Source organism: Platalea leucorodia (assembly GCF_965183815.1).
Source record: "Platalea leucorodia genome assembly, chromosome: W".
NCBI classification, from domain to species: Eukaryota; Metazoa; Chordata; class Aves; order Pelecaniformes; family Threskiornithidae; genus Platalea; species Platalea leucorodia.
The window spans coordinates 43750681-43777354 of NC_138859.1; the positions used below are offsets into that span (position 1 = coordinate 43750681).

A 26674-nucleotide genomic window follows, 5' to 3' on the forward strand; every position below is an offset into this window, starting at 1 on the left:
CCTTGCAGGCAGCACTAGAAATGAAAGATGCTGCCATCTGCTCTGTTGTGAAATTCTCCCTCTGGCCTGGAGTGCATGACCCTAGTTATGTAGGAGCTTCCCACATGTACATGTATAGGGTTTGTTTTCTTCCTCAAGTTTATACAAGAATTGAGGCAGACAAATTTTTATCTTTATTGTCAGAGCATTTGCCCTCAGGGTTCATAATTACAAGTCAGGAGCTTATTCTTTAGATTTATGCAATTGCTACATTTATTTTTTTACTTTTAAAATAATTGTTGTGGTCACAAACTCAGCTGATGGCAACAATCTTGTTTGACAATTGAGATTAGAATTTAGATTGTTTTTCAGAATGTTAAAAAAAAAAAAAAAACACCCCAAAACATAACATTTCATAGATACAAAATAAAGCCCAGTGTAACAGTATTGGTAGTGCTTCTCAAGATGAAATTTGAAAACCAGTCATAACATTGCAGAGAACATGCTGTAAGTGGTTACGAAATTCATATTTTCTTCTCAGAGAGGTTACAAAGGTTTGCTGGTGCAAATCATTTCTCTAAAACAATAAGGATGGAGTCAATGAAAAAATGAGTTTTCTTCTCCCAGTCTGGAAGCAGTATTTACCACACATTCATCATCAACTTAATAGAAAATGTCCTTTACACATATGGTACTTGTCAACTGAATTACAAACATGCTGTTCCACAATAATCTGAAATAAATTGTTTCACTCTGCAGTGGATCAGAAGGGTTGCTGGCACAATATGTTACTGTAAACTCTGGACCTGCCAGTTCTAAGGGCTAAGTTTGTTTAAAAAGCAAAAATTTATAAGAAAAGGCACTATAAATAATTTTTGAAAAAAACCAAACTGTCCTGCAGTTACTCTTATAATAGAGTAGAATCTGTAAAATATTTTCATCTATAAAAAAAGACACTTTCATTAGAAATGTTTAAATGTTATTAAGCTTTAAGGCATTCCAGCTGAAGAGCCAACTGGATCACAACTACTGTTGGTGGCTCATATCTCTCTTTATCCACATAACTCATCATCTTTAGTCTTTGTCCTTTGTGAGTTCTGTAATTTCATTGATATCTTCTAGATCCTGTGTCATTTTCTCATACTGTCTCTTGAAGAAGCCAAGCTGTGAGAAGTATTAAAATAACACCACATCACAGTCAGTCATCAAGAGTTACATTTCTCAGCTAAGCTAAATAGTGTGATGGTAGAAATGCATGTGTGCATGCACACACACACGGTGTTTGATTTGTAGGCAATTCCTAACTGTAAAATGAAAGGAGCTGGGCCTTAAACTCCTGCCTGGTGCAACTAAATGCCAGAACAGCAGTGCTGAGTAGCCATTTGTCTCCCTGCCAAGATACAGGCATCTCCAGGCTGCTTTAATGTGCCAAGGAGCCCTTGAAGCACCAATGCCCTGGCACACAGAAAAACTTTTCCTCCCCTTAATCTAGGTATCCTCGGTAAATGACTTTTTACCCTCACCCTTCTCTGTTCTCTTTTTGTCTGTTCAATGTATACCCTATCTCCTTGCTTCTGTTCCCCAGCTTTGCCCACTGGGAATATCATGGGATTTCAGAGCCCAGCTGGGGAGTTGTAGAAGGAGGCAGGCAATGTCAAAAGAAAAAAAAAAAAAAAAAAATGCCACTGCCCCTGTTTTGGACCATTGGCAACTCATTTATCATCTTCATGTTGCCAATTTCTATGGGGACCCATTTTAGAATTTTGATTTTTAAAGCACTTCTAAATGCTCCCATCAAGGGCGTAATGCCAATGCAGTATTATTCTTACCACTAAACTGCATGTACAGTTTTGTTCAGCACCAGAGAAGAGAGATTCCAAAGAAAATAGCCCAAATGTATTTATCCCTTTCTGCTTTTCTTTTTAAGAATGTAAACACCTACTTACTTTCCACAAAACAGCAACCAGTATTAACAGCAAGAGGAGTCTAGCCAATATACTGCCAATCACAACACCAACTGGTATCTCAGCTTTCTCATCTGGCTTCATTATTATAACTGGGATCTGAAAGCAGAGAGATTGTGTGTTAAGGGTTAATGTTAACTGCATATAAAGTAGGATTTGTAAACCAAATACTTACTAATCAAGAGCAGCTGGACTGCACACATTCCAGGATCAATAACTGGAACACACCAGGCAATTACAGCCCTTTCACTGGTGTCTACAGGTACCTGGTTGCACCACCATGGCACATTGGCAGTGCCAGTTAAGGATTAGGGGCCCTCATCACTCTTAGCCATACACAACAGGCAGAGAAGCAATCTCTTCCTGCCAGCTTTCTGCCTCTCCATTAACAGGAGGTCTTTCAGAGTTGTCCCCATAGTGCACAGATGCACCATCACTAGGTAAACCAGACATGCTTGCATGCAGGCTGGGAATAGCCTGGTGTAGAGCCCCATCTGCTCAAAACAGACTTTTGCTGTGTCAGCTGGAGAAGAACTACTTCTAACTGAGCATTATCAGAGCCTGTTATCTGTGATGAGCAGCTGTAGAAGGCAATACAAATCATGGAAGCCAGACATCATGCACTCATTGCGTCTGCTGAAATTTCTCCCTTCCTGCCAGGCAGGTACCTCTGTCTCCTTTGCCTGCTCTTCCTACCTTCTGGGAAACCACTAACAACTTGTTAGATCTTCTCATGTTAATCTGTGTTCTCCTGAGTCAACTGTAAGAATTTGCAGTAAGATGTATGGGTCAAACAGGAGTATTTCTAGCACACCTATGCTTCCTGAACTACAAGCAATGCCAGAGAGCTCCCAGAACAGCATATAGTGTCTGGCAGTTAGTTTTCAGGTGATACCCTATTTAGTTGGATTGGGTATGACCAACTATATAGTTACATATAACATAGTTGTTCAGGGAGACATTGCTCTAATATTTGTGAACTGTCAAATCTTTGGATTTAATCTTGGAACGACATAGTTTTAGCATGAAGGTTTTTTTTCCTTCCTGAAACATGATAAAAGAAGTAATGTAGGTTTACTTTCTCAGTGCATTTGTCTGGTGTAATTTAATCTTAGGCTTTCTGGGAAACTTGCACTGGACTGACATCTCAGTGATTTAAGTCATTTCTGCTGGAAGGCTCCAATGTTTTGCTAGGTGTGGCTATGTGTATTCCTTTCACTGAGGCAGGTTGGCTTTGTGTATTTTCTAACCAAATGGCCATAATGATGATTATAGCAGGTTAACGTTCTGTCCTCCAGCTGGCAGTCCTTTCCAATTTGGAAAAAATCTGAAAGCTTTTACGCAAAGATATCTAAGCAGCTTCCCCACATAGCATCACAAGGCAATATTAATTCATTTGGCTACATGGCAACCCAGCTTGTCCAAATTAAAGAGCCAATCTCATATGTATGTGCAGTTTGCCTAGTAATGCTTTCTCCATTAACAGTGAAGTGGCACTTTTGGAGAGGTAAATGTATGCCTAAGAACAAATGTCTTCCTTAAAGTAAAACTGTGGTCAGTAAGATACCACGGCTGGGATTCACGTCATCTAGTGTTATATCTACAATATAGACCCTTGGCTTCCAATGGAGAAAGATAGGCTCTTTTAGGGCATAATTCACCTTACCTATTTTTTAGAATCATCTTAAAGATGAGATGAATTACATCTCAGAAATACCTATTCTTTCTATAGGTTAGGGTTTATAGAAGGGCTAACTCTGATGTGGATGATTAATGTAGATATTAAGTTGGATGAATCCTACCAACCCAGTTACTGGTCTAAAATAACAGGGCAAGTAGGGACACACTCAGATTGCTACTGCACTGTCCCATTCCCAAGGAAGTGTGAAGGGCACATCTGGCCTGCCAAGAAGTATATGCAGTGCTGGGTACTGATTCCATCGCTGAAGTGGCAAAGGAAACTGTCTGCCCTAGGGAGAGTGTACCTCCATCAGCTGGCACATTTGCCAAGACTTCTCACAGGGCAAGATGCTATCAAGTAAGGATCAGGCTGTAAGCCTCACCAAAAGCCACTGTGTTTCTTAGGAGCCCTGTGGATAACTTTCAGGGTCTGTTCAGCCACTGACTCAGAGCTGTAAAAGTCCCAGCTGCAGATGTTTCAATGGCTGGCTCAGGAATTACCTTTTATTTGTCAGCTGACTTAATCAACAGTCATTTGAATAATTATTCAAATTCTGGTTCTCCTGAAATCACCAACAGAACTGTTGTGATGTAAGTTTGGCAGTATCATGGTCCAACTGTGGAAAAATGCCCAGTAATACATGGTTTATGAGCTACCTAAAAAGCCTGTACAATTAATTGGAATATTTGCATTGTGCATTAATGAGTTTCGTCTCCTAGCAGAAATAATACCATGCCACAAAGATGAGGCACTCAGCACACTTCAAATACAGGCATGTAATTTTCCTGCAAAACCATGGCATTATTTCCAGAACTACACATATATTCCCTTTGCTTCTTCAGGCACTGGAGGTTTCCCTGAATACAAATGGATCTATTTAGAGGTTCTTTACAAGAAATGGAGTGATCCATGAGAAAACAATGACCAAAAAAAAAATAGTACTTGTCGTGGTTTAACCCCAGCCAGCAACTAAGCACCACGCAGCCGCTCGCTCACTTCCCCACCGGTGGGACGGAGGAGAGGATCCGAAGGGCAAAAGGGGAAAGCTCGTGGGTTGAGATAAGAACAGTTTAATAACTAAAGTAAAATAAAAATAGAACAGTAGTAATAGTAATAATAACAATAATAATAAAAACAAGTAATAATAGTACAATAGTAATACGAAGCAAGCAATACATTCTACAATTGCTCACCACCCACCGACCGATGCCCAGCCCATCCCCAAGCAGCGATCGTTGCCCCTCCCCCAGCCAACTCCCCCAGTTTATATGCTGAGCATGACACCATATGGTATGGAATAGCCCTTGGGCCAGTCTGGGCCAGCTGTCCTGGCTGTGCCCCCTCCCAGCTTCTTGTGCACCCGGCAGAGCCTGGGAAGCTGAAAAGTCCTTGACCAGTGTGAGCGCCACTTAGCAACTACTTAGCAAGAACAAAACGTCAGTGTATCCTCGACATTGTTCTCATCCTAAACCCAAAACACAGCCCCATACCGGCTACCAAGAAGAAAATTAACTCTATCCCAGCTGAAACCAGGACAGTACTGAATTATGATCTTATTTCCACATTGAGATAGGTAATCAATAACTGCTTTCATACATATTTAATTGAATCTTCCATTGCCTGTGAATGGGCTATGCTACACATTCTCACAGATATTTGACTCCCTTACTAACTTGCATTTTGGTCTTCAAAGGCCTTGGTTATTTTTATGGATAAAACAGGCTGGTAAATCCTGTAAAAATAAATCTAAACTTAATATTACAAATGGAAGTGTGTTCCTCTCTAGATAGGCCAAGAGAACAAGGTATCTTTTTACTACAACATCACCACAGCACTAATGTATTCTTCAAGTGTTGTTTATGTTTGTATATAGTGGATGGAAACCTTGGGAGAAGGATTCTAGACTAACAAAGTGGTGGTTTGGAGACTTTTCTTGAGATTAGCTGTGTCTATGTTGTCCACATGACAGCCATTCCAAATGCAAAAAATGCTCCACATTCTTTTACAAATGAGATTAAGTATATTTGCTGGAGACCTGTGCCAAACATCTGTCTACAAACATCAAACCAAATATACTTACAGAAGTAAGACTATAAATCAGATTTGGTAAAATGTTTCCCAGAGCTCATTTATCTACAACAATTAATTCTGTCACAGAAAGAAGTCCAAATTTTGATCTTTTCATGAACAGGAAGCTAAATGAATTTCAGAAGTTTCTAACTGAGTTTTGCTGATAGTTCTACAATCTATTTGAGATCTGCAGATTTTAACTGTCTGGTTTATATAGCAGTCGGCTGAAATTAAAACATTTTAGTAACTTAAGGGAGGATGTATATAGCCAAAAGGATACATTAGTTCAATATAATCAAATGTCATCAGAGTTTGTAATTTGCTATGTACTCCTAAAGGACACTGAAAATTAAATATTATCACTTTAATACAGTAAAAGATAGAGAAGTTGAAAAAAATCTACTTATCCATCACTTACAGTTAGGGTATTCTCTCCAATTATAAATATCTTGGGGTTATGTGTATAGATAGCCTCTGCAGAGAGTTGTAATGTATGGAAAGTTGACTGAAAGAGAAGATTAAAAAAACTGTAAAGCTCTATTACAGGGCAAATTGATTAGAATATAGACATCCTAAAAATAATTCTCTTGCTTTGAAATGAAGACTTCAGAACCAGAAAAAAATCACAGTATTAAGAAAATTAAAATTATATTTCTTTTTATTTGTCCCAAGCTAATGTGTCTATGGAAATAATAATGTATCAGTAATCCAGACCTAATTTTGCTGGTTTTACTTATTAGCAATGAAACTGGAGAACTGGCTTTTCTTCTTTAACATATAGTTCAAGCAAAACAGAAGAATTTTATTATATATCCATTTTTATAGTTATTTCAAAGCTGTCACTGCTACTAGCAGGGAAGAGATGGAGAAAAAAAATAACAGTAAGAAAAGGAGAAATAGCTCAGCAACAAAAGACAGATGGGGACATATCTCTGGCCTTTGAAAGAAATGGAAACTGGATGTTCTTTCCCTTCTTTCCCCCTCACTTCTATCCAATGCTTCTGTTTTTCCCCATTTATTTTTTCCTATCACTCTGTTCCTCTCCACCGCTCAAATTCTGACATCACTCCCTCAGCTTAAACAAAGATGACAACAAAAATCTTAAGCCAATTCCTATTTGAAAAGGGACCTTGTGCCAGATAACACTTCCTTCTGTGCATGTGTCCAGAGGCAGAGGAGCACAACTGTGCAGACACTACCAGCTCACCACTACTGTTCTCCCTGTGCATGGGAATGGCCTCAGGTTCATGGGAGCACTCGCCAGCTGTACCAGATGCAATGAGTGCTCTGTCCTTTTGCCTCCTCAACCATTTCTCTGTGGCTGGTTCTAACAAGCCTACAGCCCCCAGCAGGGTCAGGTACTGTGGGCTTGACACAGGAAATGTGAGTTACTGTGGGTCCGCAGCAGCTGATGCACACTGAATTGACCATCCCTGCAGTGTACAGTTATTGCATGCCTGCACCGTGGCCATCTGCCCAAGTGGTCTGTCCTGCACTCCAAAATGGTTAGAAACCTGCCTGAGCACTATTCAAGGCACCTTGTTAATTCCTAAACACATCTTTCCTTGCTTTGCTTAGCAGGTACCAGGAAGCCTGCTGTCCTCTTCTTGGACAGTGACTGATTGCCACTAAATAAAAAGGCTGATTATGTGGCATTGTTGGGTACTTGCAAGATTATTTGCACTGAACATTGACAATCAAATAGAAAGTAACAAAATGGGAGATGAGAGGAAAACTGTGACATGCAATCTTCCCTTCCCATCTCCCACTGGTAAACAAATTATTTCCACCTACTTTCTTGTGAGGGTAGCAACCTTTTATTCAGGTCTCTACCTTCTGCATACCTGACAGCACTAACAAGTGGTCTTAACCCAGCTGATTTGAAAAATACAATCTTTTACAAAGACAGACAGACAGATGCTTTCCTTCACACACTTGCATAAGTATATTACATTATCAACCTGACCTTTTCCTTTTAAGAGCTGAATGCTGAAGCTGACAACAAGCCTGCTGTTAAATGTCAATACCTGCCATAAGACTCGCCAGACAGACTGAGACTGCGCCATGTTCCTGACGCCCTAGGTAAACCCAGGACTCCAAGGCAGTTTGGTTGGTTGCCTAGCTGAGAAGCAAACTGCATGAGATTCAACAAGGCGGCTCAGGGCCGGGTCCTGCCCTGGGGGCACAACAACCCCAGGCACCGCTGCAGGCGTGGGGAGGAGCGGCTGGGAGCTGCCCGGCGGGAAAGGGCCTGGGGGTGCTGGTCGACAGCCGCTGGACATGAGCCAGCAGGGTGCCCAGGTGGCCAAGAGGGCCAATGTCATCCTGGCTTGTATCAGGAATGGTGTGGCCAGCAGGAGCAGGGAGGTGATGGTGCCCCTGTGCTGGGCACTGGTGAGGCCGCACCTCAAGTCCTGTGTTCAGTTTTGGGCCCCTCACTACAAGAAGGACATCAAGGTGCTGGAGCGTGGCCAAAGAAGGGCAACGAAGCTGGTGAAGGGTCTGGAGCACAAGTCTTATGAGGAGCAGCTGAGGGAGCTGGGGTTGTTTAGTCTGGAGAAGAGGAGGCTGAAGGGAGACCTTATTGCTCTCTACAACTGCCTGAAAGGAGGCTGTAGCGAGGTGGGGGTCGGTCTCTTCTCCCCAGGAACAAGCGATGGGACGAGAGGGAACGGCCTCAAGCTGCGCCAGGGCAGGTTTGGGTTGGATATTAGGAAAAACTTCTTCACCCAAAGGGCTGTCAGGCCCTGGCCCAGGCTGCCCAGGGCAGGGGCTGAGTCCCCATCCCTGGAGGTATTTAAAAGATGGGTATACGTGGTGCTTGAGGACATGGTTTAGTGGTGGGCTTGGCAGTGCTGGGTTAACGGTTGGATTCGATGATCTTAAGGGTCTTTTCCAACCTTAATGATTCTATGATTCAAACGTGGTCTCATTTCAAAAGTCTGGTAATTCATGATGAGTTATATCCTGGAGGACATGTGGTTATTTAAAATGGGAAAGTCAAGATATTACCGATGGATATTTTTAAGCATCCTGTAGGTTTTTAAGCAAGGACTGTTTCTTTGACACCAACTCTAATAAAAACAAAAAATCAATTAAAAAAAATTTCCATACCTTCTCTAACAAATATAACTGGCAGCACTAATAGGCTTTTGATATTTTGATGTGACTTAAAATGATCACTATGTAGGCTATGATGTTCAAAAGCTAAAAGCAACATTATTTTCCAGGCTATGATGATACTGTACTCTGCTATCCTATGTTGAGTTTTGTGGAAACTGTAGTTCCTCTTGAATGAATTTAACAGATGCAGAAAAATGTTTTTTTACAGCTGTGAAGATCTGGATTATCACAGCACTTTCTCTAGGTTTTGTGCTGGACTGAAGGTTATCAGCTCTGTTATGCAGCCTCACTACTTACTTAAAAGTAACTTTTATATTCAAGTTTTCAATCTGGAAAAACACACACAACAATGTAAAGGAAGGTCTTTCTAGATTGGAAGGTCTCTTTACCCAAGTTTGAAAAATATCAAGAACTAGGAAATATTTGAGTATTGGTTCCTTCATGAAGATGCAGCTGATACAGCAGCAAAGGTTCCATTCCAGATCTGGGTGGACGCATTCACGAAATATTCTCCCTTCAGCATGAGGTCTTCCAGTTTGCATGCAATGGTACTGCACTTTGCATTCTTACAGTTCTTCCAGGGAAAACAGCAAGGAGAGGCAACAGCATGCATTAAAAAATATACTTTAACAAATGTTCTTTTATCATTCAGATTTTTTGCCCTTGCCTTTGCTATTCTGTGCATAGAAATTAAGTGCTTGCAAGCTGTGAAGAACACACACCTTTTCTTCTCTCTAAGGCAGATGCAATATGTAAGAACATCCATAGGCTGCACTCCTGCACTGTGAGTGAGGAATGCCACCCCCCAACATAGCTGTCCCCACAGGTACAGCAGTGGGCTCGAAAGGATCAGCTCTGTGCCCCTGTCCTGCGGTACTGCAGACCTAAGTCTTATTTACCAGTTTTTTGGAAGCTCTGAAGTTCTCTTTCTTGAAAGATGCAGAATAAGATCTTTTTCCTATTTGCAGTGGATTTATCCAAGCTTGACAAGTAACACCTCTGGCCTAGGAAAGATGGCAGGAATGGAATTGGATAACATCATACTCAGGAGTTTGTAGTCATCATAATAATATGTATTTCTGTGATGAGATGGTGGCTGTGAAAGGCTAGATCGTGAATTATATAATACTGGATACTTTTGGAAACTAAGAGACCATATGTGGTTTTGGTTAGAATTAAAATGCTCTTATGGTGATTTTTTTCCCCTAGATTGACCTGAAAGGTTTGTCTTGATCTAAAAATTCCATTTTTATTATACCCTTCCCAGGAACTTGGAGAAGGACCTAGTCGAAGAGCTCCAGGGTCATATGAAAAGTCAGTTATGGACCATAAAGATAATCCATATCTGCCAAGTACTAGACCAGTGTACAGCTGACATTGTGGTCCTTCCCCTTCCCTTTGTGAGGAAGGGACAAGGAGAAAAGGCAGAGATTCCCTGAATCTCAGCCACACTATGAGGGAAATAATTGATGTTTATGGTACTGATTAAACCCCGAAACACAGCAGTTTGTGCAATTCAGTTCTTTACCTGATCTGTGGCGACTGCAGTGATGTACATCAGTGGGTTATCTTTGTTGGTCAATTCTGGAAGATGGATTTTTACAGATGCCATCTTTACTGGAATACTTCCTGTTGTTACCTGCAAAGCAAATAACTCACAATTAATTCAGGTAGCTGTACTTACATATGCATAAATTATTTGGTATAGCAAGAAAATCAGAAATCATGGATGATTATGAAAGAACTGAACTCCTTTTGCTTCAATGTTTTTTGTATTAATACACTTCCTAGGGTAATAATTACATTATGCCAATAGTAAAGCAGAAAGTATACTGTATAGCTTCAGGTCCCTGTCTGTTTCCTTAGCAAAGCTCTTATTAACTGCATGAAATATATTTTGAAAAGCAAATATTCTGCCACAGCCAATAGGCCTGTTATTTAGTCCTTTAGAGTAGCAGTTACAGGAATGTAAATGGAACATAATTTAAGTTTCTTCCACATTGCATATTTGGATCTAAGTTATTCTGAGTTATGTAATAAATGCTGTGATCTGGCTAGTTCTTGCGTCTGGTTTTAGCACTTAACTCTTGCCAAACTTCAAGTTTCAAAGTCCAAGCCTGCAAAGACTTGTTTTCCTTTATCAAGTCAGCAGAAGACAAATATGCTCTGTGAAATAACAGTCTAAGTTGGCCTAAAGTTAAGCATTAACCATCTTCTAAATATGTAAACAGTGCAGGATCAATCCCTCATCCATTAAAGACTGTAAGCATTTATCCCCCATCTATTTGCAATTTTTTTCTTATTTGACTGATTCAAAATCATCAAAATCAGACAGTGAAATCAGGAATGTTTTTTCAACTACATTTTGGGACTAGACTACAAGAGGAGGTAATGAAGCTTCTCGAACCAGAACCATTTACTAACCTTAACTGAGAAGCTGAACGTGGGGACAATATCTTCAAAATTATTCACAGTGAAAGGAATGTTGTGACCAGAGTATACTTCATAGAAGTTGATGTTGGCAAGCCTAGTTAACAACCATAAAACAATACATTTCGATTTGGCAGCTGCTTTGAAAACATATGTAACTGGATGTGCTTTCATAGAATCATAGAATCATAGAATGGTTTGGGTTGGAAGGGACATTTAAAGGTCATCTGGTTCCAACCCCCCTGCCATGGGCAGGGACACCTTCCACCAGACCAGGTTGCTCAAAGCCCCATCCAACCTGGCCTTGAACACTGCCAGGGATGGGGCATCCACAGCTTCTCTGGGCAACCTGTGCCTGTGCCTCACCACCCTCACAGTAAAGAACTTCTTCCTTATATCTAATCTAAATCTCCCCTCTTTCAGTTTAAAGCCATTACCCCTCGTCCTATCACTACACTCCCTGATAAAGAGGCCCTCCCCATCTTTCCTGTAGGCCCCCTTGAAGTACTGGAAGGCTGCAATAAGGTCTCCCCGGAGCCTTCTCTTCTCCAGGCTGAACAACCCCAACTCTCTCAGCCTCTCCTCATAGGAGAGGTGCTCCAGCCCTCTGATCATCTTCGTGGCCCTCCTCTGGACTCGCTCCAACAGGTCCATGTCCTTCTTATGTTGGGGGCCCCAGAGCTGGACGCGGTACTCCAGGTGGGGCCTCACGAGAGCGGAGTAGAGGGGCAGAATCCCCTCCCTCGCCCTGCTGGCCACGCTGCGGGGGATGCAGCCCAGGAGACGGTTGGCTTGCTGGGCTGCAAGCGCACATTGCTGGCTCATGTTGAGCTTCTCATCGACCAACACCCCCAAGTCCTTCTCCTCAGGGCTGCTCTCAATCCGTTCTCCACCTAGCCTGTATTTGTGCTTGGGATTGCCCCGACCCATGTGCAGGACCTTGCACTTGGCCTTGTGGAACTTCATGAGGTTCGCACAGGCCCACCTCTCCAGCCTGTCAAGGTCCCTCTGGATGGCATCCCTTCCCTCTAGAGTATCAGCCACACCACTCCACAAACTTGCTGAGGGTGCGCTCAATCCCACTGTCCATGTCGCCGACAAAGATGATAAATAATATTGGTCCCAATATGGACCCCTGAGGGACACCACTTGTCACTGATTTCCACCCAGACATCAAGCCGTTGACTGCAACTCTTTGAGTGTGACCATCCAGCCAATTCCTTATCTACCGAGTGGTCCATCTGTCGAATCCATGTCTCTCCATTTTAGAGACAAGGATGTTGTGCAGGACAATAGCAAATGCTTTGCACAAGTCCAGGTAGATGACATCTGTTGCTCTTCCCTTATCCACCAACGCTGTAACCCCATCGTAGAAGGCCATCAAATTTGTCAGGCACAATTTGCCCTTAGCGAAGCCATGTTGGCTGTCAGCAATCACCTCCTTATTTTCCATGTGCCTTAGCATAGCTTCCAGGAGGATCTGCTCCATGATCCTGCCGGGCACAGAGGTGAGGCTGACTGGCCTGTAGTTCCCGGGTCTTCCTTTTTTCCCTTTTTAAAAATGGGGGTTATGTTTCCCCTTTTCCAGTCAGCAGGAACTTCACCGGACTGCCATGACTTTTCAAATATGATGGATAGTGGCTTAGCAACTTCATCCGCCAGTTCCCTCGGACCCTCAGATGCATCTCATCAGGTCCCATGGACTTGTGCACATTCAGGTTCCTTAGATGGTCTCAAACATGATCTTCTCCTACAGTGGGCGGTTCTTCATTCTCCCAGTCCCTGCCTTTACATTCTGTGAGTTGGCTGTCGTGGCTAGAGCACTTGCCAGTGAAGACCGAGGCAAAAAAGTCATTGAGTACCTCAGCCTTCTCCATATCCTGGGTAACCAGGTCTCCCATTTCCTTCCGGAGAGGACCCACATTTTCCCTAGTCTTCCTTTTATCACTGACATACTTATAGAAGCTTTTCTTGTTGCTCTTGACATCCCTGGCCAGATTTAATTCTATCAGGGCTTTAGCTTTCCTAACCTGATCCCTGGCTGCTCCGACAATTTCTCTATATCCCTCCCAGGCTACCTGTCCTTGCTTCCACCCTCTGTAGGCTTCCTTTTTGTGCTTGAGTTTGTCCAGGAGCTCCTTGTTCATCCATGCAGGCCTCCTGGAATTTTTGCCTGACTTCCTCTTTGTTGGGATGCATCGCTCCTGAGCTTGGAGGAGGTGATCCTTGAATATTAACCAGCTTTCTTGGGCCCCTCTTCCCTCCAGGGCTTTATCCCATGGTACTCTACCGAGCAGATCCCTGAAGAGGCCAAAATCTGCTCTCCTGAAGTCCAGGGCAGTGAGCTTGCTGTGTGCCCTCCTCGCTGCCCTAAGGATCTTGAACTCCACCATTTCATGGTCACTGCAGCCAAGGCTGCCCTTGAGCTTCACATTCCCCACCAGCCCCTCCTTGTTGGTGAGAACAAGGTCCAGCATAGCACCTCTCCTCGTTGGCTCCTCTATCACTTGGAGAAGGAATTTATTATCAACACATTCCAGGAACCTCCTGGATTGCTTATGCCCTGCCGTGTTGTCCCTCCAACAGATGTCAGGGTGGTTGAAGTCCCCCATGAGGACCAGGGCTCGTGAACGTGAGGCTGCTCCTATCTGTCTATAGAGGGCCTCATCCGCATGGTCTTCCTGGTCAGGTGGCCTGTAGCAGACCCCCACTATAATGTCACCTGTCCCTGCCCTCCCTTTAATCCTGACCCATAAGCTCTCGGTCAGCTCCTCATCCATCCCCAGGCAGAGCTCCATGCAGGTCATTGACATAGAGGGTGACACCCCCTCCTCATCTCCCCTGCCTGTCCTTCCTAAAGAGCCTGTACCCTTCCATTCCAACACTCCAGTCGTAGGAGCCATCCCACCACGTCTCCGTGATGCCAATAAGGTCATAGCCCTGCAGGCGTGCACACGTCTCTAACTCCTCTTGTTTATTCCCCATGCTGTGTGCATTTGCATAGAGGCATTTAAGTTGGGCCCCCGATGCTTTGGTTTGTTGTAAGTTCGTGAAACAGGTCAGAAGTGCAGTCAGAGATAAAATAAGTCACTTGTACTGCTGTTTGAATTTTACAAAGTTGGTTAAGAAAATACATGGTATACTGAAGCCCGTAGCTGGAGCAAGCACGTGAAGGTAAGACAGGAGGCCTGCATGAAACGCAGGCTCTGCTCAGCCTCCTGCACCCCGTGGTGTTTCAGTGCTATACTGCAAGCTCCTCTCCCAGGCACAAACTGCAACTTTCAGCCTTGCAGTGGTCTTCATCCTCAGAAGAGGCCCCCTGACAGTCCCCCTTGGTACATCTATAACAGCAAATACCAACAGACCCCAAGGGAGATCCTGGACCCTAACGCCATAGACCACAGGCAGGCTTGTTTCCGCACTGCCTGGGTGTGGAAACACACACAGCACCCCGCTTGTGTGCATGGTACATATCCCATAGCCCTCTGTATCCTCTGGGCCACTTTCTTTATTATTTATGGGGTTTTTTTCATTAAAAATTTCCAAAGTAACATGAGGGTGGTTACAGCCCACCGTAGCATGAAATTACAGGTGTGTGATGGAAGGATGTGGTACGAGAGCCTGTGGATGCTCGAGGGGCTCAGCCAGCTGGGACCGCGTTCAAAGACAAGAAAAGCATCCCTGTGTGGTATATTGCATCCATATGCTATTGTGAGCAGCTCCTCCTCTGAAGCATCCCAGAACTGTTTCTGGTCTTCATCCTCGAGGAGGCTAATTTGAGCAGTCAAAAACCAAGCTGGGGAGTGAGTTAACAAGGAGCAGGGGCTATCATCTTGATTCCCTACATCAGCTCTTCCTGTAGCACAAGGTACAAATCCCTCCTCTTTAGCAGTGCCGCTCTCCCCGTTTAATCTGGGTAACATCTGTGCGTACAATCCCAAATTAACACATGTGCCATCTCACAGAGGTGCTTCCTGATCAGTTGTGCTCCTCCATGTTGCATCGTAGATCCTTTTCAGTCCTCCATGCTTCCTCCCATGGGCCCTTTCCTTGAAGGGCCTCCTCACAAGGACTCCTAGGAAAACCCGCATGAAGCATTTTCTGCTTCCTTATTGCTCAAATCTCCAGTCCTTCCAGGATGCACAGTATCAGCTTCCTTGTCCTTGCAGGAGTCACTAGTAAGACTGATTCCCACCTCTTCTCCTGGAAACTGAGATTAGGAGATTTTCCCTAGAAAAGCCTCACTTCAGCAAGATGACACTTTTTTCCTCAACCCTTGTATTTTAAGAGGTTGCTTCTTGGCTAAATTACCTGCCTCAAGAAGGAACTATCTCCAGATAGATATTTCCTAAGTGGAAGAGAGTGTAAAAATGAGCTAACTCCAAGGGAAGAATTTAAAATTGTACCTTAGCGTAATGTGTACTTCCTTTAGTTCTTTTAAATTGATTCATCTCCAGGAATAACTAATCCTTTTCTGGCTGTAGGGATTCCTTCATGCATATGAAATTGCATTTTCTCATACTCAGGAGATGCACCTGAATTCAAAACCCTGTTTTTCCTCGAGTAACTCTTTTATAGACTCTGTGCCTGGCTTGTTCTTAAGCACTGAGTTTCCATTTGCATTTCTCAGCTAATTAAATTTGCTGATTCAAGTTTACACCATCTCAATTTCCTAGGAGGCTGCTTAAGTTGCTGTGCTAGCCACCTAGTCAGATGTTCCTGTAATCTCTGTGCGGCTGCTAGCTTTAGTAACAAACACTCTGCTTCTCCTGAAGTCTCATTCGACTTTCTCAGAGAGTTGAAACAACTCACTTCGCTGACTCAAGTGCTTTTTGGCAATTAAAATAATCTGAAAAATTCTGCACAACTCCAGAATTGATGCACCCGGCTGCGGTGAATCCAGGGCTTCTGAATATTTCGAAACTGCTGTTGCAAAGCAGGTTATTAAACTCAGCTTCTGTACTGTGTTCCCAATTCCAGCTCAAGTCATTGCATGCAACCAACAGTTCTTGTAGTTACGGTGGTCTTTTTGAATATTCATTTCCCAAATTCATTGTTGCTGTGCATTTTTAAGTAGCTTCCTCTTTTTCACATTTCTGTCATTCTTTGAATAATTACTATTTATTTTCTACCAGTTTATGTTTACAAATTTTTTAATGCTTTGGGACGCAAAAGCATTTTTTCCACCAAGAATTGGTGACCAAGTGCATCAAATATAACTACATATAGTTTATCCTAGAAATTCAGTAATTGGGAAAGATAAACAAATCTTTTCTTTGATGAAAAGTAAAATATCCTATCTTGATCCAAGAGTCAAACCAGTGTATTTTTGTTTCACTTCTAATTTAAGTTAAACTGTAACTGAAGTTATTCTTGTCTGGAATAGTAACAGACTATTGTTTCAGTGCATCCCAGATCACTGGGGGTTTCCAGGGCTGAAGATAAGAGGTTTCAATGGCATGAAATAAAGATCAGTCTTAAAGGGATTTTTGTCTGTCTTTCTCCCCTTGCCCACCCAACTGGCTCTCCTTACAAACTGCCCTTCCCAGGGTAAAGGATCCCTTTTGCAACAGCCTCAACCTGCCTTCCACAGGGAGGGGAAAGGGCTGACGCCAGGAGGGAAATGGTAGGTGTGAGCCAGAGTCTCCGGGTGCATGGGACAGTGGGGTGTGCTGCTCCCACTGCCACTGCAGCTGCAGCAAGGGGGAATCTGCCATCTGCCACCTCAGGTTTCAGTTCAAATCATTATCTCAAACTGCTAACAAGTGTTTACATTTTTGGTTCAGTTTCAGCAGATATGTCCGTAAAAATGTATTTATTTTTTAATTTTTTAATTTCTTTGCTGAGAGTTTGAACTGGGGCATTTTTGTTTCTTTTTATTGTTGCACTTTTGTTCAGTTTTGATCAGTAACTCCAGATTTGATCCAACGTCACTACATTTGATCCCAGAGGCCCACCCTTATTATATAGTATATACTAATTATATTATCAAAACCACAAGCACTGTTTGGTTTTTATACTGCTTCCATTCACATGAACATCTGATCCCCTGTGCAGAGGTAAACATGGATCCACAATTTCTTACTACATATTCCATAATTTTTTGTGTGTAAGATTATTGGAAGAACATGAGGTTCTGCTATTGTTGATGAAGTGGGAATTTTTTATGACTTCCAAAATGAAAACAAAGTTTCACTGTCTTTTCAAGACTGTTACTATATTCAAATGCCTTTGAAAAATGACAGCAACTCTTTACATTATTCAGCATACCTTGTGAAGTGAATTTCTGCATCATACCATAAAAGCTGACCTGGTTGTCCAGTTCTTGCTCTTCCTTACTTTCACTGTTCATCAAAACACATTTAAATCGGATGTTATATTATTTTATACAAATAAGGTATTAATACCTAACTTGCTTTCATATGATTATATACTTTACCTCAATGCACAAAAACTTAGAACTGCCATATTCTGAAGATTTTTCAGGTTAAAATCAAAACTAATATCAAAAGATACCTATGGAAGAGACAAGGAACACACAATAAATGAGTTGATGGTACAACATTCAAAGCACTTCACAATAACAACATAATTATTCATATGTGCAAACATCTAGAATTGCCCTCTGTATCTGAATTCACCTATTTCTGTGTAGTATTTCAGTAATTTCTAATACTACAGAATTGCTTTGTTCTCTCACCTACAAATTGACATTGTTACATAAACATTAGCTATTTGCATTTTTAAATGGTGTATAACTAGCTACAAGCTGCAACAAAAGGTGTTCAGGTTTGCTTCAATTACATGCTTTTAAACACTAGTACTGACACAACCTTTGTATTCACTCTTTTCTTCTATTCACTCCAACAGGTCCACTTTGACCAATGCTATTAAAAATTCAGAACAAACTTAACTTTTTATATCTAATTAGGTTTTTTGGTTTTGCTTCTCCCCCTTCCCCCCCCCTCCCGAACATCATGTTTCTATTCTCTCTGGCAAGTTTCTTATTGCTCCAGTTGACTGTGTTAAAGGCTGGAAGCCTATTTCTGTTCTACCCCAGAGGCATAATAGATTAAGTTCCATAAAACCGTGGATATCACAGGATTTATGGCATATATGAGAAAAAGGATATATGATCTATCCTATGGCTGTGTGGGCCACCCCTCTCCTCTCAAAGCAATGCTGCTTTCTTGGAGAGATGAGATTCACAGAGCAGGAGAGGGAGCTACCCCTGGTTCATGGAGCAGGAGGGGTTTGACAGGAATTGTGCTCAGTTCCCGGGAGGCTATGCATGATGCTCTCTGCTTCTGCCCCCAGCCCTCAACCTCCAAGAGTTACAAAGCTACAGTAGCATTTGAAAGCCATGGCTAGGGACAAATGTGCTTTGAGAGCCTTTTTTCCTTTAATATGGTAGAGTGCTTTGCACACTCTAAGCGTAAGGCAGATGAGCAAACTCCCTGCCGCTCCTCCGGCCGCCTTTATGCCTTCTGGTGGTTCGCCCTGTAGAGGGTCACAAAAGTTTAGCCCTTAGTTTGCTTCTTTTAATGCCTCTGAAAGTCAAAGGGAAATTAACTGTTGCCAAATCTAAGAAATCCTCACCAGCAGTAAATGCAGATTTAGGGGAAAACAACAAAAAAAAGCTTTTGGGTACCATTCAAGGTTATTTAAATGTGCTAGCTGTACCTGTTGTCCTGTTCTGAAAACAGCATAGCTTATTTGGCAAATGACTGTACTTTGTGCTGTTCCTGTCTGACATGAGACTTCAGTCCCATCGCTCTGCAGAGGAAACAAACAGAAATGTCATCTTAATATCAGGTTTTGATAAAACAGAGAGGAAATTCCCAGTCTGTATCTATCTTCAACAGGACTTGTATTACACTAAGGAGCAGTACAAATAGGTGTTATGGCAGTAATTCCTAGAGATGCAGATGGATGGGGAAGAGAGATAAGCCTAGAAGAGAGGCAGGAGAAAGGTGGGACAAGGACTGGTCCCATGCAATTTCTTGTGAGCTGTAATGATTTTGTGAGAATTTTGTGCTGAGCTTGGAAGAAGGAATACAGGCAGAGAGTACAGGTCACCTACAGCATTAACTCCTACAGTGCTTTTTTACAGCATTTTTACAGAACTTTTGCAGTCATATTTACACAACCTGAGAGCTAGTTAAGTACTCTCACTGCAGAAGTTAGTGTGTAGAGGGAAACTCTGTTGTACATTTTGTAGGAAAATCTACAATACATAAGGGTTTATTGACTACTTTTTGCAGAATATTTAGCATGTCATCATCCTACATCAAGGTTTATCATCACTTTGAAAAGAATTCATTAAAATGTACTGTCTTTTGTTAAAAGCATCCCTACCAGACATTTACCATTCATGAAATATGCTACAACCCCCCCCCCCCCACCATAGAACAACATCCATCATACATTCTCAGCTTGTGCTTTTCTTCCTGCTTTGAAGCAGGCACATTTTTGGTCAAAAGCTTCACTTGCAGGTTAAAATACTTCTAAGCAAATGAGCTTTTAAAGTAAAAGAAAATCCTAGCTTCGGTATAGCATGAGTGGAACGAGCAATTTTGCTGCGCAACAGGATGGGGAGGTAGAGGGGCACCCTCAGTGCTCTGTGTGGAGTACTTCTGCCAGTTCATTGTTCAGGAAAATGCTGCTCTTGGACAGTGATGAATGCTCCTATCCCTCCTTTCCCTTCAGTACAGGTATTGCTCTGGATTTCCCCCCTGGGGTTCTCACATACCTCTCCAGTAGCAGCCTGACTGCATAGGCCAAGCACTGAAGTCTGAATTTCATCCTACATGAATTGTTTGGGAGCAACAGTTGAGATTATAGATTTACTGTGCTCCCCAAAATAGTCTGTGTAATTCCTTTCTTTTCCCTTTTCTAAGACAAAATTCATTAGAAGAGCTTCTGGTATAGCAATCATTTCAATCTGATTAACTGTCTAGCTGGAATACATGGCCTTGGCAGTAAAACTATTTCTAGATCCAAACTCTGTGCTTTAAGGCCGCATCGATGCTGCATGCTTGATTTATCAAATACAAATTCCCTGTGGCACAGCAACTGCATTCAGGCATGTTGTTGGGAGTCAAACGGAAGATGTGGGTGCCAAGGTCTAAAGTGAGGAAAAGATTGTGGTGAGTTGACCCTGGCTGGACGCCAGGTGCCCACCAAGCCGCTCTATCACTCCCCTCCTCAGCTGGACAGGGGAGAGAAAATATAACAAAAGGCTCGTGGGTCGAGATAAGGGCAGGGAGAGATCACTAATTACTGTCACAGGCAAAACAGACTCAACTCGGGGAAATTCGTTTAATTTATTACCAAACAAATCGGAGTAGGGTAACGAGAAATAAAACCAAATCTTAAAACACCTTCCCCCCACCCCTCCCTTCTTCCCGGGCTCAACTTCACTCCCGAGTTCTCTACCTCCTCCCCTGAGCGGCGCAGGGGGACGGGGAATGGGGGTTGGGGTCAGTTCATGACATGGTGTCTCTGCCGCTCCTTCCTCCTCAGGGGGAGGACTCCTCACACTCTGCCCCTGCTCCAGCGTGGGCTCCCTCCCACGGCAGCCAGTGGGAACGAACTTCTCCAGCGTGAGTCCTTCCCCCGGGCTGCAGTTCTTCACAAACTGCTCCAGCGTGGGTCCCCCGCGGGGTCACAGTCCTGCCAGCAAACCTGCTCCAGCCTGAGCTTCTCTCTCCATGGGCCCACAGGCCCTGCCAGGAGCCTGCTCCAGCGCGGGCTTCCCACAGGGTCACAGCCTCCTCGGACGCATCCACCTGCTCCGGCGTGGGTGGATCTCTGCAGGTGGCTGCAGGTGGATCTCTGCTCCACCGTGGTCCTCCATGGGCTGCAGGGCACAGCCTGCCTCACCATGGGCTTCCCCACGGGCTGCAGGGGAATCTCTGCTCCGGAGCCTGGAGCACCTCCTCCCCCTCCTTCTTCACTGACCTTGGTGTCTGCAGGGTTGTTCCTCTCACATATTCTCACTCCTCGCTCCGGCTGCAGTTGCACAGGGTTTTTTTTTCCCCTTCTTAAATCTGTTATCCCGGAGGTGCTACCACCATCGCTGATGGGCTCGGCCTTGGTTTGTCTTGGAGCCGGCTGGCATTGGCTCTATCGGACACAGGGGAAGCTCCTAGCAGCTTCTCACAGAAGCCACCCCTGTAGTTCCCCCACTACCAAAACCTTGCCACGCAAACCCAATACAAGATGACTGAAATACTGAGGTGAGGTGAAACTTGAGAGGTTGCCAACTTTTATGCTGAGTTAGCAGTGTCTCTCCTTGACCTAAACAAACTGATATGCCAAAGGGAATAATTCTGGTATCCAAGAAAATAAATTGGAAGAGAGGTTTGCACACGCATTCTCCTTTCCTGGGATAGGCACTACTAGAAAGAAAAAAAAAATTCTCTGAGAAGATGGAAAATCAGTGGCAATAACAGAAACAGTGAGGATGAGCACCATGTACCGGTAAAGACGACGATGCAAAAAACAAGTTGTCTGAAAATGTAGCCTGGATTCTGGTGTTATAGAACCATAGAATGCTTTGGGAGGGAAGGGACCTTTCAAGGCCATCCAGTCCATCCCCCCTGCAATGGGCAGGGACATCTACAACCAGATCAGGTTGCTCAGAGCCCCGTCCAACCTGGCCTTGAATGTTTCCAAGGATGGGGCATCTACCACCTCTCTGGGCAACCTGTGCCAGTGCTTCACCACCCTCATTGTAAAACATTTCTTCCTTATATCCAGTCTGAATCTACCCTCTTTTAGTTTAAAACCATCACCCCTTGTCCTATCGCTACAGGCCCTGCTAAAAAGTCTGTCCCCATCTTTCTTATAAGCCCCCTTTAAGTACTGAAAGGCTGCAATAAGGTCACCCTTATATGCATTTTTACAGCATTTTTACAGAACTTTTGCAGTCATATAACCCTATATGCATTTTCCTTTTTATTTCTCAATTTCACATTGAACATTATTCTTCTGGTTTTGCTGCTGACAACAAACTGCTGTTTGCTGTTGGAAAATAAAAAGAAGTCCATTGTTGTAAACAGAGGTACTAGAACAGCTGTGGATCATGAAAATGTTGCCTCTAGCCCACAACAAACAACAAGCACAGCAAGACATTTCCTACATTCTACGCTCTTAAAACCATTGGTTTCTAAACCCTTTGACATGAAAAACTTTGTGATGGTGTTTCTTAAAACCAAATGGAATTAGTGTCTTCTTAAAGTGCAAGACCTTGATTATGTAATGTCAGAGTCACTTTTTGCTGAATTCTCAAGGGCTCTACGCTGGTGGGAAGGTGCCAGAGAACAGGTGGCGGACTGGGATGGCAGCTCCAGGAAAAGGCAGCCCTGTCTCTCTGTGTACTCTACATGCATGTGTATATCTGCATATGGACTTGGAATATGTGCTGCCTGAACAGCTGACCTCTGCTTCCCAGTGGCACAGCCTGCTGCAGGATCCTCACTGCTCCCCAAGGGAGGGACCTAGACGGCTGCTGCAGCCATTGTTGCTCTCCCAGCACACTCCCTTTCCCATCGGCAGCCAGCCAGGCATGATTCTTCTGAATGCTCACCACGTCCTCATCCCTAAGGTTCGAAAACTTGGGTTTGTCTAAGCTGACAAGAGTCCTACTTCTATATCTGTGTTCCTATTATACCTCTTTTTCCTTGATTAGTTAAATAACTGGACAGAAGTGCTATTGCTCCCCCTCCCCCGCTTTTTCTAAGAAGTTGAACTAGAAAGACATTCTTATCTAGAAATTCATGCAGAGCCTACAAACTGATGAAAACTAACACCCGACCCCAACAATTCCACTTACCCGTCATCTGCCTTCTGCTGAACATTCAGAACAAGATCACAGATACAAAGTTCATCTTCACCACAATCTTTAATAAAAGGAATCTATGAAAACCAAAAACATTTCCTGAATGACAGTGCTCAATTTTAAAATTATCTACAGACAGTAGTGTTAAACACCTTTGAGGGGAAGCATTTTCTTGTTTTGCAGATAAGAAAATCCCTCCAAAGGGCATTAAAAACTCTGACATGTGAACAAGTTAACGCTGAGTAACATTACTACATGTCAACTGATTCATAAGAATGGTACAGGCAGGGTATTGTTAACCCACAACAAATATGATCTAAGGGGATCCATCTCTCTTTTATTTACTCTTCTATTGTAGGCTAAACTAACCTAAATTACTTCATCTTTGCCATCAACTAGAAGTTCACATGAACAGTGACATGGCTCAACCAACATGCTTGTTATGCCATGGTGGCTAGTGCGTGTTTGTATGTGTATGAGAGCAAGCCCATGCAATACAGACAAAGGTATAAAAGGAACCAGGTGACACCCCCCCCGGTGCCTGCTTTCAGCCCAGTGACTCGTGAAAACACGAGTTTTCACCTGCACGTACCTCTTCTGTGTTTGCAGGGGCCACATGCTATGCATGTGTATATAGCCAGGTGTTTTACAATAGTAAGTCTGTATACTTACAATATAGGCCACAGATGCAGGAGAATATATATCAAGGACAGGGCTGGAGCCAGGATTTTCAAGGCCAATGTCAATGCGCAAACAAATGGAATTCACTGCATCAGAAGGTTCCTGTAAAACACATGCTCAGATGATAGCTGCCAGCACAGCAAATAGGGTAAAATTGGTAATTCTATTGTAAATTGATAATGCGTAGTAAAATCATACTTGCTTTAAACAAGTAGTAACAATGCAAAGCTTCATTTCTTTACTGAAATAATTTTGTGAGATTGCCTAGTGTGGGCTCCTCTTGCTAAACAGCTTTTACCACCATTTCCATGATAAAACTCCTTTTCCTAGGATTCCTGGAGACTATTCATCACAGTCACTTCTAGGGCTAAGGAACATGCAGATTCTCTGCAGCTGCAGAAGCTGGTCCTCAAAAGCCACCAGCAGGTGACTTTTTTTCTCACCTAGCTACAAATTCCTATTCCACTCTGCCTCACCATCACAGAGAGCAGCTGGACCTAAGCAACACTAAAACACAATATACCTCATGTGTCTGCTGTTTCTTAGTACTGGATGGATACTCTTCTAGCCCTATAGCTCATGACTCCACAATGGCACTAAATGTGATCAACAAGTCAAAGATATTTGCATTGCAAAGCAAAGCAGGAATCAAAGTCCTCTTGAGTACTGTGTGCAGTTTTGGGCGCCACAGTACAAATAGGATACGAAGCTACTAGAGAGTGTTCAGAGGAGAGCCACGAAGATGGTGAAGGGTTTAGAGGGGAAGCCGTATGAGGAGCGGCTGAAGTCACTTGGTCTGTCCAGCCTGGAGAAGAGGAGACTGAGGGGAGACCTCATCACAGTCTACAGCTTCCTCACAAGGGGAAGAGGAGGGGCAGGCGCTGATCTCTTCTCCCTGGCGACCAATGATAGGACCCGAGGGAACGGCAGGAAGATATGCCAGGGGAGGTTTAGGCTGGACATTAGGAAAAGGTTCTTCACCCAGAGGGTGGTGGAGCACTGGAACAGGCTTCCCTGGGAGGTAGTCATGGCGCCAAGCCTGACAACATTCAAGAAGCACTTGGACAACGCCCTCAGACATATGGTATGATTTTTGGGGTTGTCCTATGCAGGGACAGGAGTTGGACTCGATGATCCTTGTGGGTCCCTTCCAACTCAGGACATTCTATGATTCTATGATTCTCTGACTTACTAACTACCTGACCTAGCATCATGCAGGGGGCATATGGCAGCTCTCAGGGCTGTGTTCGGTCTTTGGTTCTAGAGAAAGATGGAGACTTTATTTTTATTTTTTCCAACACAACTTGTGTATACCTAGGGCTAGCATGCACCAGAAGTCTGCCTGAAATGTTAGTTTGAGATAAAACATTTGCCACATAAGTCTTAGTTCTTACAGGAGAAACTACTCAGAGGGAAATTAAAATCTATTGAAACTATGGACTATGAGCTCTGTGTTATGTCAGAGCTGAAGTACATAATTAAGAGTGGCCTCTTCTGTCCTAAAAAGCTGTGCTGAATAAGACAGTTATTAGTGTCTTTGAAATCAGAATCTTACTCAGTATTTTCCAGTCGTGGGGGATTTGAAAAATGTAAATCATTGATTACACCATGCATGAAATTCATCTTATAGATGTAAAATTCATCAATGTCTTCCTCTGATAATTTTTGTCACATAACTGCTTGCAATTGCACTTACCCGTACACTGAAGACATCATGAACTCAACTCTCCTCATGACATACCACAAGATCCCTCTACATGTATCTTTCATTATTTTCTTTGAACAATCCTCTAGAAGTCACTCTAGAGGACCGAAGATCTGCATCCAATGTTGCATTGTACTTTATAGCTACGAGAAGAATAACAGTACATTTTTTGCTGAGTCTGACTGCCCATGATTTCATTACTATGCTCAACATTACAGAATGATAAGGCTTTCCAAACCACACTAAATATTTTACTTTTTTCATAGCTTGCTAAACACAGAGCAGTCTCAAAATGATAAAATTTTCTCATGTTTTCCAAAGCAGTCAAACAGGTTTAAATCCTGATGTAAGTTCTCATCCACAGAGAGTACATTAAATGGCAAACAATCCAGTCTCCACTGCAGATGTCTGAGCCTGCAGCTCAGGCAAGAAGCCAGTCAGCAGGGCCAGGATTACACTAGATAAAGGGGCCTTGCAACCATATCCCTGAACTCTGAGGAGACTATAAAGAACCTGCATCTTCTCTTCAATCACATAATAATTTCTGTTGTCTTCTCTTCGTGTTACAACTAATACACCGTGGAAGTTCACCATTATTTTATAGCTAACATGAGTTCCTAAAGGTACTATACATAGCACTGAAGTAGTCCAACTGGTGTTATCCATGACATGTACATTTAAATAGCTTCAGTGCTGGTCTCAGAAATATTTGGTGCCCTCCTGTCCTCTGAAATGAAGAGCTTCTTCCCACTGACATCTGCACTGAGCCTATAGATTTTTTTTCTGAAGAGAGAAAAGTCTCCAGTCTGCTGTTGAAAACAGCAGCTCACAAAGCCTCTGTCCTCACAAGTAGCATCCTCCAGAGATACCCAGTTACCCTTCCTAAAGTCTCTTGCCATATCTGAGCGATATCAGCTGAAGGAAAACCACAGAACTTGGAGAACAAAGGTTGAAAAAAATCAGCTTCTCACTAATGACATTTTCTGGGGTTTGTTGAACAGTGAGGATACAGCTCTCCTTTATATTGTTAATTCCTCACTTTTCAAAGATTATGGAGCCAGTGATGAAAGCAGGTTTTAAAACCACTTTCTCAAGCACTTAAGTTTTATACTGATATTGCCTTTCTTGATATTCAATCCAATATTTCTTTAGAATTTCTACTACTCATTTGAATAATGGACTTTTGAAGAAACTAA

The 26674-nt window shown here is 43.0% G+C and overlaps 1 pseudogene across 1 annotated transcript in view; it reads right to left on the minus strand.

Annotated features, from left to right (window-relative positions):
* Nucleotides 1-1053: 1053 nt before the first annotated feature.
* Nucleotides 1054-26674, minus strand: part of LOC309601985 (integrin alpha-2-like) — a 48037-nt pseudogene continuing 22416 nt past the window's right edge. The window contains exons 14-28 of the transcript in view: nucleotides 25470-25621; nucleotides 23765-23875; nucleotides 23087-23169; nucleotides 22191-22275; nucleotides 21731-21787; nucleotides 18931-19023; nucleotides 17687-17763; nucleotides 17518-17591; nucleotides 11242-11344; nucleotides 10346-10456; nucleotides 9717-9821; nucleotides 9278-9391; nucleotides 6113-6199; nucleotides 1926-2042; nucleotides 1054-1143 (exon numbers count right to left, since the gene is read on the minus strand). The product of the transcript in view is annotated as an integrin alpha-2-like (transcript). The remainder of the gene's footprint in view (nucleotides 1144-1925; nucleotides 2043-6112; nucleotides 6200-9277; nucleotides 9392-9716; nucleotides 9822-10345; nucleotides 10457-11241; nucleotides 11345-17517; nucleotides 17592-17686; nucleotides 17764-18930; nucleotides 19024-21730; nucleotides 21788-22190; nucleotides 22276-23086; nucleotides 23170-23764; nucleotides 23876-25469; nucleotides 25622-26674) is intronic.